We start from the raw sequence: 12,523 nt of genomic DNA, 5'->3' as shown, positions 1-12,523 counted from the left end.
GGCGAGGTGACAGCCAGGAAAACGGGAGAGGTGGCTTTCCCGGCATGCTCTGCAGCACACTGAGGGGCGCCAGACGCATCCCGGCGTGCAACGGGGAGCGCCCAAGGGCGATGGTTCACGGCTCCTGGAGGGGCAGACGAAGTTGAGCCGGTAGGTGTGAGCCCCCTCGGTTTGGGGGACCCCGCTTTCGTGGCCCCCCTTGGCGGACGCCACACGGTCGGAGGGCAGGAGGAGGCGCGGGGGGCCCCCGCTCCCGTCGCGCGTGCAGGCCACTTTCGGTGCCGCTTCGAGCACCGTGCCAGGTGATTAGCGGCCGTGGGCGGGCCCGGGCGAGCGGGCACGTGACCGGGCCCGGCGGCCAATGAGCGTCCGGGCGGCCCGGCAGCGCGACGATTCCCGGGACCCGGGAGCGGCGGCTCGGCGTGGGTCGACTCCCGTCCAGCCGGCAGGTACGCGCCGGCGCCTCGCTCGTCGCGCGCCCCGTCCGTCCCCGCGCGCCCGGCCGCGTGTCGTCGGCGCGAGGCTCCGAGAGGGCCCGGCGTGGGTGTTTCTGCGGGCCGGGGGGGGGGCTCGCGGGGGGGGGGGGGACGGCGAGGCGTTCGGAGGTGGGGGGGCCCGCCGCCGCGGCGTCACGTGCGCGGCCCGGCCTATGGCAGGCCGAGGCGCAGCCGCGGCCCTCCAGGCTCCCCGGGGTGCGACGTGTTCCGTGAGGCCCGGGCGGGCCCTCCCTCGTCCGAGCGCTCTTTCGAAGCGCGGGTGAGGCCCGGGGGGTCTGGCCGCGACGTGGCGGGAGCCCGGCCCCCGCGGGAGCGCGGGCGACCAGTTCTGGGCAAAATGGCTGCTGGAGAGAGTCGCCTAGCAGGGGCAACGCCGGGGCCGCGTGAAGGTCACATGACGAGGTTGGCAGCGCGTGCTGCTGGCGCGGAGCAGGGGGAGGCGCGGGGCGGGGCGAGTCACGTGCCCGCGGCCCGCGAGCCTGGGATTTCGAGCGGCTCGGCTGAGGCCCGGTGGTTCGCCTTTTGCCCCCTCCCTTCTCGAGGCTAGGCAGGCCTCCGCGAGAGACGGCTGTTGGCCGCGGTGGAATGAACCCTGACCTGGGAGTCTGGATACGGGGTTCCCCCGCCTTGGTCCAGTCTTGTCATCTTGCTATTTATATTTTAGCAAGGTGGAGGCGATTGCTTTTTTAAGGTCCGTGGTTTCCTGGGCTTCGGTTACACGTCGCTAACTGAAATAGCAAGTGGTGACACGGTGACACGGTGCTTGCTTAGAAGGACTTAGGGTAGGCCCTTGATGCCGTGTCAAACAGTGAGCAGATTACCGGACAAGCTTTCCTCCCAAAGGCGTTTCTCAAGCATTCCACCTACTTTCTGTTTTTGAGACTGTGTAGACCAGGCTGGCTTCGAATTCACAGAGATTTTGTTCAAGTGCTGGAATTAAAGGCATGTACCACCATGCCCGGTGGCCATAGCTGTCTTGATCAGTTCTATTTCTGCTGTATATTTGTTTCATAAAGCTGTCTGGAAGGGCCCAGACTTAACTCTTGTGAAATTTTTGAAGCTTTCTACGAACGTCCAGCCTTGTAGAAAAAGAAAAACCTATAAATTATACACTGCCAATCACTACTATTAACACTATGGGCTGGAGAGATGGTTCTGTGTATCCCTCTGCCTCTCCAGCTCTGGATCAAAGGTGTGCACCACACCATGCCTGGCAAATAACACACTTCCAACGTTTTAACTTTCACATTTATTTTTTATGTTTATCGGTGTTTTGCCTGCACATATCTGTATGGGCGTGTCAGATACTCTATGGCCGGAGTTAGATGGGAGTTGCCACGTGGGTGATGGGAATTGAATCTGGGTCCTTCGGAAAAGCATCCAGTTGCTCTTAACCACTGAGCCATCTCTCCAGCGCATAGCGCATATTTTAACATTTAAGGGAGCCAGGGATGAAACCGTGGGTCTCAAGCATGCTGGACGATGGCTGAACCCCTGAACCCCACCCCTATGTACTATCGTTTATATTTTATAGTATATTTTGATGTAATACTCAATGTGTTTTGGGATTTTGTAGGAACAGAATTTGGAAAACATTCCTTGAACAGTCAATAGCTGTCACTTTTGAATAATTATGCAAATAGCTAACATTTTTTATAACAATGTTCTAAGTAGTATGTATGCTCTTTTTATTTTCATTTTATCTATTTCAGAGACAGGGTCCCATTTAGGCCAGGTGGATCTTTAACTCATTATGATGATCTTGAGCTTCTGATTTTCCTGTTTCTTTTCAGGAACATTTTCATGTTCCTGGATTACAGATGTGTGTCACAATACCCAACCTGGCCTATTCAGTGCTGGGGGTGGAGCCCAGGGCTTCCTGTATTGTAAGGCAAGCACTCCACCAGCTAACCTACATCTCAAGTCTCCTCAAATTCACTGGGAAAGTGCAGCTGTAGAGTAGGAGAATTTTTAAATTAAAATTTATTTTAAATTATGTGTGTGTGTGTGTGTCTGCCTGCCTGCCTGCCTGCCTTCTTTAGAGGCCAGAGGCCTGGAGCTAGAGTTGTGAGCTCCCTGATGTGGGCATTGGGAAGTTCAGAACTATAAACTCAGGTCCTGTGCAAGAGCAGTAAATGCTGTCATCACTGAACCATTTCTCCAGCTTTTAGGACTATTTTTGGAAAAGAAAACCCGAGCATGGGTGTTTTGTATTAGTGAAACTACAAAAAAAAACAAACAAACAAAAAAAAAAACAAAAAACCCTTTCTAATCAAAATGGCTAGTCTGTAATCTCAGCACTTTAGAAGGACAGGCTAGTCTAGTTTACATCCTGCCACCCTGTATCAAAATAAAAACAAAACAACAACAAAACCCCAAAGTTAAGTAGTAACTTTGAAGTAGACAGGGCAGTGGGACAAAATAATAAATGTACACATAATGTAATTTAGTATTACAAAGGTGGCATTCATATCTTGTGGGAAATGTTCCAGAATCATGTTGGACCATTTAGCTCATCATTTGGGAAAAACCAAACCAAAAACCCTTGCCTTAACATTTGAATCAAACTCAGGTGAATTATTTAAATATAAAAGGTGAAATTAGAAAATTACTACTCTGAGGCCAAGTGAGTGGTGTATATGCTTGTAATCCCAATATGTGTGTGTGTTGGGGGGGCAAATAGCCCAGCATGTGGTGTATAATGAGTCTGAAATGAGATGAAAAAACAAGATTACTGTTTTGAAGAAAATTGAATAGACAGCAGGTGTGATGGCACATGCCTATAATCTCAGCACTTGGGAAGCAGAGGCCACAGGTCAAAGGCCAGACTGAGCTATAGTTGATACTCCATTTCAACAATTTTCTTAAGGTTGGCGAGATGGCTCAGTGGGTAGAGATGTTTTCCCCAAGCCTGACAATCTGAGTTCTGTTCCTGCAGTGCACATGTTAGAAGGAGAAGAACAGCTCCCTCAAATTGTCTTCTGATTCCACGTGAATATATTGACACACACAATAGATAAATAAATATAAAAAAAGCCATAGCAATAAACATTCAGATTTGTGAAAGGAAAAAAAATCTTGCCTTTTAAGTTCTTTCTTTCTTTCTTTCTTTCTTTCTTTCTTTCTTTCTTTCTTTCCTTCCTTCCTTCCTTCCTTCCTTCCTTCCTTCCTTTCTCTTTCTCTCTCTCTTTCTTTTTGGTTTTTCGAGACAGGGTTTCCCTGTGTAGACCTGGCTGTCCTGGGCTCACTTTGTAGACCAGGCTGGCTTTGAACTCACAGTGATACGCCTGCCTCTGCCTACCAAGTGCTGGGACTACAGGCGAGTACCACTGTGTCTGTCTTAAAAACTTGTTTGATACTAAGAGTTTTGCTTTGTTGCCCAGATTGGCCTGGAATTTACCTGTTGTCTCAAGCTCCTGGGATGGAGCAGTTGTACCTGGAACATAATAATACTTTTTGTAATTATCATCTCTTTCCTGTGTTTTCCCATCCCCATTTTATTTATATATATATATATATATATATATTTATATTTATATTTATTTATTTATTGTTTTGGTTTTTTCAAGACAGGGTAGCCTTGTGTAGCCTTGGCTGTTCTGGTCTTGCTTTGTAAATCAGGCTGGCCTTGAACTCATGGAGGTCTGCCTGCCTCTGCCTCCCCGATTGCTGGGATTAAAGCTATGCACCAAAGTGCCCAGCTCCATTTTTATTTCATTTTCCCTGGTCTTCAACTCCTACCCTTCCTGCCCTAGCCTTCTAAGTACTGCAATTTCAGGCACATGCCACCTTACATGTCAGATCCTCCTGGAACTGGAGTTAGAGGACTGTGAGCCACGATATACTGGGAACTAACCCAGGTCCTCTGGAAGAGCAGCTAGTGTTCTTAATTGCTGAGTCATCTCTCTAGCCCCTAATAGAGATATTTTAATGTCAATTATAAGCAAGAATTAAGAGAAAGAGGCACTCAGAATTAAGATACTGCAGAGAACATTCTGGTAATCAAGAAGTAGATCTTTGTAGTTTCATAGTAACTACAAAGTAGCTGCTTAAAAGAAAAAGATATAATCCAGGTATAGTTTGCAAGTACCTTTAATTCCACCATCCAGGAGGCAAATTGAGGGGATCCCTGTGAGTTTGAGGCCAGCCTGATCTACATATCAGTTCTAGGCCAGTCGGGGCTTCAAAGTGAGATCTTGTTTCAACAAACAATTACAAGAGAGTAAGATCTAAATACAAAGTTATATTACTTAATTATGAACAATAGAATGAAATGCAAATATAATTTAGGCTTATTTGGTAAATTAATAATAATTAATAAGCCCTACTATATGTCAGATATTGTGTCTCATCTGGTTGAGGCTGGCCTTGAGTTCGTTATTCTCTTATGTCTTTCTAATGTTGGGATTACAGGCATACACTGCCATGCCCTGTTCATTTTTTGGTTTGTTGAGACAGGATCTCATAGCCTTAGCTGGCCTTTAACTTGTTGATTGATCAAATTGCCCGAAAATTTGTGGTAATTCCCTGCCTTAAGTTTTCTGAGCATTGGAATTAAAGGTGTGAGCCACCATGCCTGGTTCAGTTGGGATTTTGTTTTGTTTTGCTTTTTGAGATAGGGTCCCACTATGTAAACTCTGGCTGGCCTGAAACTATGTATATCAAGCTGGCCTTGAATTCACAGAGAGAGATCTGTCTGCCTCTGTCTCCCAGGTGCTGATATTAAGGACATGTGCCACTGATCTGTGTTTGGCTTTAGTTTAAGACTGAAAACTATGTATTTTATTTTGCTTATATGTATTGGTGTTTTTGCCTATATGTATGTCTATGTGCCACTTTCATTCTTGGTGCCAGTGGAGGCCAAACATGGTATTGGATTCCCTGGAACTGGAGGTACATGCAGGTGTGAGCTGCTGTGTAGGGGCTGGGAATTGAACCCAGGTCTTCTGGAAGAGGAGCCAGTGCTCTTATACCCTGAGCACTGTCTTTCTTTCTCTTTTTGGTTTTTTGAGACAGGGTTTCTTGTTATCCTTGGCTATTTGGGAACTCATTCTGTACAGACCAGGCTGTCCTCAAAATCAGAGATCCGCCTGCCTCTGCCTCCCAAGTGCTGGGATTAAAGGCGTGCCCCACCACTGCCCTTAGCACTAGAGTTTCTAGCTCCAAATTTTAAACAAAGTGCTGTGGTTTAAGTGACAGGGATTATCCGGTGTGTTTAGGATGTTGGCAGGTTGAGATTGTATAGAGCCTGGTAAATCATAAGCATTTTAGAATTTTTTTCTAATGGGTTTCTATTTTTTCCATTGGACTGTTTCCTATAATAAAAGGTGTCATCTAGTTTATGGTTTAAAAATAGCACTTTGCTGAGCTAGATGTGGTAACCCTAGCACTCAGCAAGCAGAACATGTGTTCTGGCAAGTTTGAGCCACATAGCAGATTGTAGGCCAGCCTAGGAGACTATCTCAAACAAGAAAGCACTTTGCTATAGAAGCAAGAAGGAAAAAGTCAGTAAAATACCATCTACAGGGCTGAAGAGAAGATTTAGCAGTTAAGAGCACTTAATGTTCTTCCATAGGACCAGTGGTCAGCTCCCACCAGCTACATGGTAACTCACAACTGTCTATAGTTCCAGTTCCTGTAATTCGAGTTTAAGGGATCCCGTGCGCCTGCTGGACTCCTCAGGCACTGCATGAACATGATACACTTATATTTATGCAGACAAACACTCTTATCTATCAAAAAGAAGACATTTTAAAAATTCTTTTGTGGTTATATCATTTCCCCCGTTCCTTTTCATCCTTCCAATCCCTTCCTCAAGCTCTTTCCATTTGCTTTCTTTCAAATTTATGGCCTCTTTTTTTTTTTTAAATTATTGTTACATATATAAATGTATATCTATCTGAGTGTATATATATATATATATCTGTGTGTACATATACATATGCATATTCCTAAGTATGTAGAAATAACCTGCTCAGTCCATATGTTACTTGTATGCCTATATTTTTAGGGCTGACCATTTAGTGGTGGATAACCAATTGTGTACTCTTCCCCGGAGTGCTTTTCTCCTCTCTCAGCATTCCTTAGTTGCCTGTAGTTATTTGTATAGGTTTGAGGCCTCATGAACTTTCCCCCATCTATGTTCACATGTGTGTTGGTGGTGTTCTTGTTCACGTCTTGTTTAGGTAGCCTACGTAATTTCAAAGACACACACAGCAAAATTTCTGTTCTTCTGGTGATTGCAGTCTTTCTAATCTCCTCTTCCGCAAGATCCCTGAGCCTTAGGTGCAGGAGTTGTATTGTAGATGTATCAGTTGGGACTGGGCTCTACAACATTGCATTTTGATTGGTTGTGATTTTCTGAAATGGTCTGTCTATTGCAAAGGGTTTTTTTGTTTTTTCTTGATGAGTCTGAGGACTACACTTAGCTGTGGCTCTAAGGACAAACATTTAGAATATAGTTAGGAATTATGCTGGTTTAGTTAGGTGGTGGTTGTAGGTTCTCCAGGGTTCATATCTTCACAATAGCACTGGGTAGGTGGCTAATCATGCCAGTACTAGGCATGATTTTCCTTTGTTGAGCAGGTCTTTTTGTTGTTGGTGTCTTTTTTTCTTTTTTCTTTTTTTTTTTTTTTTTTTCCCTACCGGGTTTTTTTTTTTTACTGATTTTTTGTTGTTCTGGACTCCGAGAGATCCTCCTGCCTCTGCCTCCCTAGTGCTGAGATTACAGGCATGTGCTACCATGCTCAGCTTGTTGAACAGGTCTCCAGTCCAGTCAGAGAGCTGTTGGTCACCACCACAGTATGGTTGCCACTCGTGTGTTGTTAGGGTAGCATGCTATGCTAGTCATTGTGATTTAAAGGCATTTCCAGGGGTTCCTGTGGCAGGTTGACAAAAACAAAACAAAACCAAAAACCAACCAGTATGTTAGTACAGACTTGCTAATTGGAAATAGATGTGGGATACACAGGGCAGAGTCACAGGGATGCAGGCCTAAGGGCTTTTCTGAGCAGTGTGTATATGTGTGTGTGTGTGTGTGTGTGTGTGTGTGTGTGTGTGTTATGTATAAAACGTATGTGTGTGGTATTTTTGCTGGGTGTTATACATGCATTGTATGATGTATGTGTAGTATGTTTATATATGTGGTATGTTATTTATAGTGTGTGGTGTATGTTATGTATGCTGGAACATTCACCATCAATACACTCATGTACTTACACACACACATATACACATACACACGTATGCCACATACAATTAAAATTAAAAATTGTTTAATGTTTTTAACCTGCATCTGGATAGTTTCAAAAGAAGGCTGTAGCTCAGCTAAACCCTGGAGAGTCCCCACTGACGCAAAAGGAGCTCTCATGGAAGAGCTTGGCTGCTGTCAGGCACAGTGGTTCACACCTGTAATCTCAGCATTCAGAGAGGCAGAGGCAGGCAGATCTCTGTGAGTTAGAGGCCAGCCTGGTCAGCAAAGTGAGTCCAAGATAGCCAAGGCTACACAGAGAAACCTTGTCTCAAAAAAAAAAAAAAAGCATGGCTATCTAGATTTTTTTCATTCAGCATTAAGGTGTCTCTTTAGGGATTTCTGCACTTGCCACTGTGAGGCCCCATGTAAAATCAAAGGAAACAAAGTGTCCCTCTGACCAAAACACACCAGGAATGTGAGTTCATTGCATAGGAATCATCTGGAAATGGCCAATCATGACAGAAGTACATGTGTGTCCAGAGGAGACTCAGGATTCTTGCCCAAACTGGGCTTCTGAGAGACAGAGATGCTATCATGGGAAAACAAGTTTGTCTCACTTCAGTCCCTTACCCCCCACCTAGCCATGCCTTGACCACCTATAGTGAATCTTTCTATTTTCAAGTCTGTTTATGTGGTAAGTGAGTGGACTCTTTGCTCTGCTAGTCCCTTGGGATCACAGGATCCACTCAGCCTCTGCCTGGAGGAATGCTGGCATCTGAGTGAATAGTCAGCTGCTGTAGGGAAGCCATTCAACTAGTGATTTGGTGTAGTAATTTTTTGTTTTTATAGTATATAGGTTGAGGTTAGGGGACAGCTTGTGAAGTCAGTTTTCTCCTTCGACCATGTTGGTCCCAGGGATTGACTCAGATTGCCAGGTCTGGTGGCAAGCACCTTGACCCACAGAGCCATTGTACCAGTCTGAGTGGTGTGGTTTCTAAGGTAAAAATAAAAGCAGATAGTTTTTGTAGGAGAGTGAACAGCATGCAAAAAATTTTAAGGAAGAATGGATATTTCTCTTCCCCTGGACTCCCAGAGACTCAAGTTTCTTTCCTGTGCCTAGGAGATGAGATAGTGGGAACCTATGAAGAGTGTGGCCAGAGCATTTCGGATATATATCAGGGATAGAGTGTTTGTCAGGCATGTGTGACGCTCTGCACCCATCTGCCCAGACCACACAAGCAAACAAGCAGCCAGAGTACACCAAGCTATTGAATCAAACAGAGAGCAGCTGTGGCTATTTATTTAGAGGGAAACAATCATTGCACAATTTCTTGTCACTGGCTTGGAGATCTTGTGCACACAAAGGCAAAGAAGCCTAGCAGACATCTTCAAACTCTTGGGACTGTAGGATGGACTAAAGTCTTAGGACTTAGGTCAGAGCCATTTCATACCACTTCCAGAAGTTGTAAAGTCACCCCAACACCGAGCCACAGTCTGGGACCTGTCGGCAACAGACAGCTTTCTTTTATGGCAGTTTCTGTGTGAAAACTTCATTTAAAATTTAGGTTGACTCATTGACATTGAACTTCAAACAAGTAGCCATTATTTACATCTGGATGAAGCCAGGAGGCACAGTATAGCATCTCTACCCTCTGAGATACCACACAGTAGGCTGGAGCTGAGTTCAGGTAGGATTATTTTAAACCATAAGGTCACCAAGTTAGTTTCAGTTGCTTGTGCTCTCTCTCTCTCTGTCTTATTGTCCCTGCACCTAAGTTAAATTTTAAGTTAAAAGTTAACTAACACCCATGTCAGGGGGCTCACAATGGCCTGTAACTCCAAGGCCAGGGTATTTGATGCCTGTGCTTTCCATGTGTGTGTGGTGTGTATTTTCATATACTCACACTTGTGTGTGGATGGGAAGTTAGAGGATAATTTTCAAGAGTCCATTTTTTCCTTTACCATGTGCATCCCGGGGATTAATGAAGGTCTTCAGGCTTGAAGGCAAGCACCTTTACCTACTTAGGCATCTCACCAGTCCAGTTTCCTTTCTCTAGAAGCTTATTTCTATTCATGGGTAACTTGAAAGGCAAAACTTATCTCCTGGTATTTTCACCTAACCCATCCTATATTTTTCTCCTAAATTCTAATGAAATTGTACTTGTGCTTTAAAAAAAATATTAAAATTAGTTAGCAATATAATTTCTCTAAATTTGAATGGGTAGAAGTCGATTTCTTACTGTACTTCTTTTCCCAGAGCTGTTTGTACCTTTGCTTATAGCACAATAAAAAAAAAATCACTTGGTGTATTCATTGCCTTATTTATTTGTGCTTGACATGTAGTAGATGCTTAATGATAATGTAAGTTTATAACTTTGACAAAAAAATAAATTAAAATTACATCTGGGGACGTAGCTCAGTTGCTAGTGTGTTTGCCTGGAATGCACAGTGTTAGGTTCAATCCCTAGCACCACCATAAACTGAGCATGGTGACATGTACCTGTAATTCGACCACTTGGGAGGTAAGGCAGAAGGATCAGGAGTTCAGGGTGATCCTTGCCTATATAGTGAGTTGGAGGCCAGCCTGGGCTATTTGAGACCCTGTCTCAAAGTCTCAAAAACACAGAAACAGTTTTCCTATAACATATAATCATGGACTGCTTGCTGAGATGTTTAGAATCTTATTCTTATGGCAAATTTTAGTTTCACTGATATTCATTGTGATATAAGTTAGCCAGTACAAAGTTTGAAGAAATAATGTAGGGAGTCAGTTCAAAGGCAGGAGTGTTTTTAGTCTCTAGGACTGAATAATGCTTATTCTTTGGATGGAGGCAAGCTATTATAATTGATTCTTCCTTCTCTTGCCCACTTTTCCACCTACCTTCTTAGTAGTCAAGAGTTCTATTTTAACATTACATATGTACTTTGAGCTCTTTGCTAGAACAGGAACTTAATGTAATAAATCCAGTAGACTCAGCAGTCTTCGCCCCAGGAATGTCCTTTCAGTTGTTGCATAGAAGGAGGATTAATGGTGTGAATTGTAGATGTTGGAGTTTCCATCTGTGAACCCACTATAGAGCTGATTATTTTGTCATTCGGCACATATTGAGCACTTACCATCTATGGGCCATATGTGAAGTGTCCCTGGGGGACTTAAAGACATAAAAGACAATTTCCAGTATATGACATCTTGGTAAATTGTTGAGGAAATTAAATATGACAATAAAAGTAGTTTGATGTTAACAAGCAATATACCAGCAGAGTGATATGGTACACAGATCAAGGACTTGAACTTCTTAAAATCCATAATTATGTTCCAGGAGTTACATGCAGTCTTGTGTCACTTTTCAGCCTTTTTCCTTCTCCCTGAAATGAAAGTTGACTCTACAATGCTTTGTCCCAGCATCTCAAGTGTTGAGCTTGCTTGTGTGAACTACTACACTCAGCTAATTTTCATTATTTGAACTTGACTTTCACATTCTGCATGCGTACAGTTTCTCTCTCTCCCTGTCTTTGTCTCTGATGCATCTGTATTTTAATTTTGACAGGTGTCTGTGGGCGTGGGTGCAGAGGTTGACATCCAATGTCTTTTTCAATCATTTTCCACCGTACTTCTTTTGTATGTGTAGTTGTTAGTGTGAATGTGTGCAGATGTCTGTGTGAATGTGTACATCCAGAAGCCTGTATAGCTATGAAGGTCCAGCATCCATGTTGGAGCTAATTCCTCCGTCACTTTCCATCTTTATTTTTTTTTACTTTTTCTTCCCCTTCATTTTTTGAGATAAGGTCTCTCACTGAAGCTAGAATGGCCAGCCAGTGAGTTTCAGGGATCTGCCTGGCTCCTTACCCTACTCCCCAGCAATGTGTTTATTGAATCACTTTGTTTTGTTTTGTTACATGGTTTCCAGGAATCTACATTCAAGTCCTTGTGGTTTTGTGGCAGACACTTGACTGACTGAGCAGTCCCCTTAGCTTCTATATGTAACTGAAAAAATACTTTGTGGACTCTCCTTTTTCCACCACTTTTTGTTCACCCATTCAACCCCCTAACACTAGATAGGAGAGAAAAAAAGGAGAGAGGGGAAAGGGAGCAATGTTATTGTTAGATGACTTCCTGATTAGGGGTATTGAGCTCTTTGGGGCAAGTTTGATCTTTGACATCAGAATATCTAATTTCTTCTTCTTAGTTCTTTGCACATGACTACTTAACAGATGGCAACCAACAACCAACTACCTCCAATTGGGGCTCTACCATTTATATTCTTTCTGAAAAGTCTTCAGAGTTCCAAATATCACTCGGTCGCAGAAACTATCTGCAGCTGGCAAAATCATGCCTCTGCTAGAGCATGAGGCAATTCATAGTCAGCTGCTTCGAAGCAGCCCCATGTCCCCACACCTGAGTTAAAATAACATATTCTTACAATATTTCTGTGTGGTTTTGTTTTGAGACAGGTTTCTCTATGTAGCCTTGGCTGTCCTGGACTCACTTTGTAGACCAGGCTGGCCTTGAACTCACAGAGATCTGCATGCCTCTGCCTCTGTGAGTACTGGGCTTACAGGTGTTCACCACCACACCCGGCTTATCTCAGTGTTTTTTTTAAAGAAAACAGAACACCAGAATTCTCACTACACTCATACCTTACTGTTCTGAGGCAGTTTCCCAGTGAACCTGGAGCTCATTAATTTGGCTAGGCCGGATGGCAGACCAGCTCTAGGTTCTGTTTGTCTCTGTCTTTCCAGAAATGGAACTACAGATGTGACCAGTTTTGTTTTGTGTTTTTGAAGCACGGTCCCAATGTGTAGCTTTGGGTGGCTTGGAGCGTAGATTGGGCTG

The 12,523-nt window shown here is 44.0% G+C and overlaps 1 protein-coding gene across 1 annotated transcript in view; it reads left to right on the top strand.

Moving 5' to 3' along the window:
- Positions 1-386: 386 nt before the first annotated feature.
- The window catches only part of Mga (MAX dimerization protein MGA), a 92,621-nt gene continuing 80,484 nt past the window's right edge, over positions 387-12,523 (top strand). The window contains exon 1 of the mRNA XM_055593117.1: positions 387-449. The gene's annotated coding sequence lies outside the window, so the exon portion shown is untranslated. The remainder of the gene's footprint in view (positions 450-12,523) is intronic.

This window comes from Psammomys obesus, unplaced genomic scaffold, assembly GCF_907164565.1.
Source record: "Psammomys obesus unplaced genomic scaffold, mPsaObe1.curated_primary_1811, whole genome shotgun sequence".
In the NCBI taxonomy this organism is placed as follows: Eukaryota; Metazoa; Chordata; class Mammalia; order Rodentia; family Muridae; genus Psammomys; species Psammomys obesus.
Note: the sequence above shows the minus strand (reverse complement) of the source record. Positions and strands in the feature narration are given on the sequence as shown.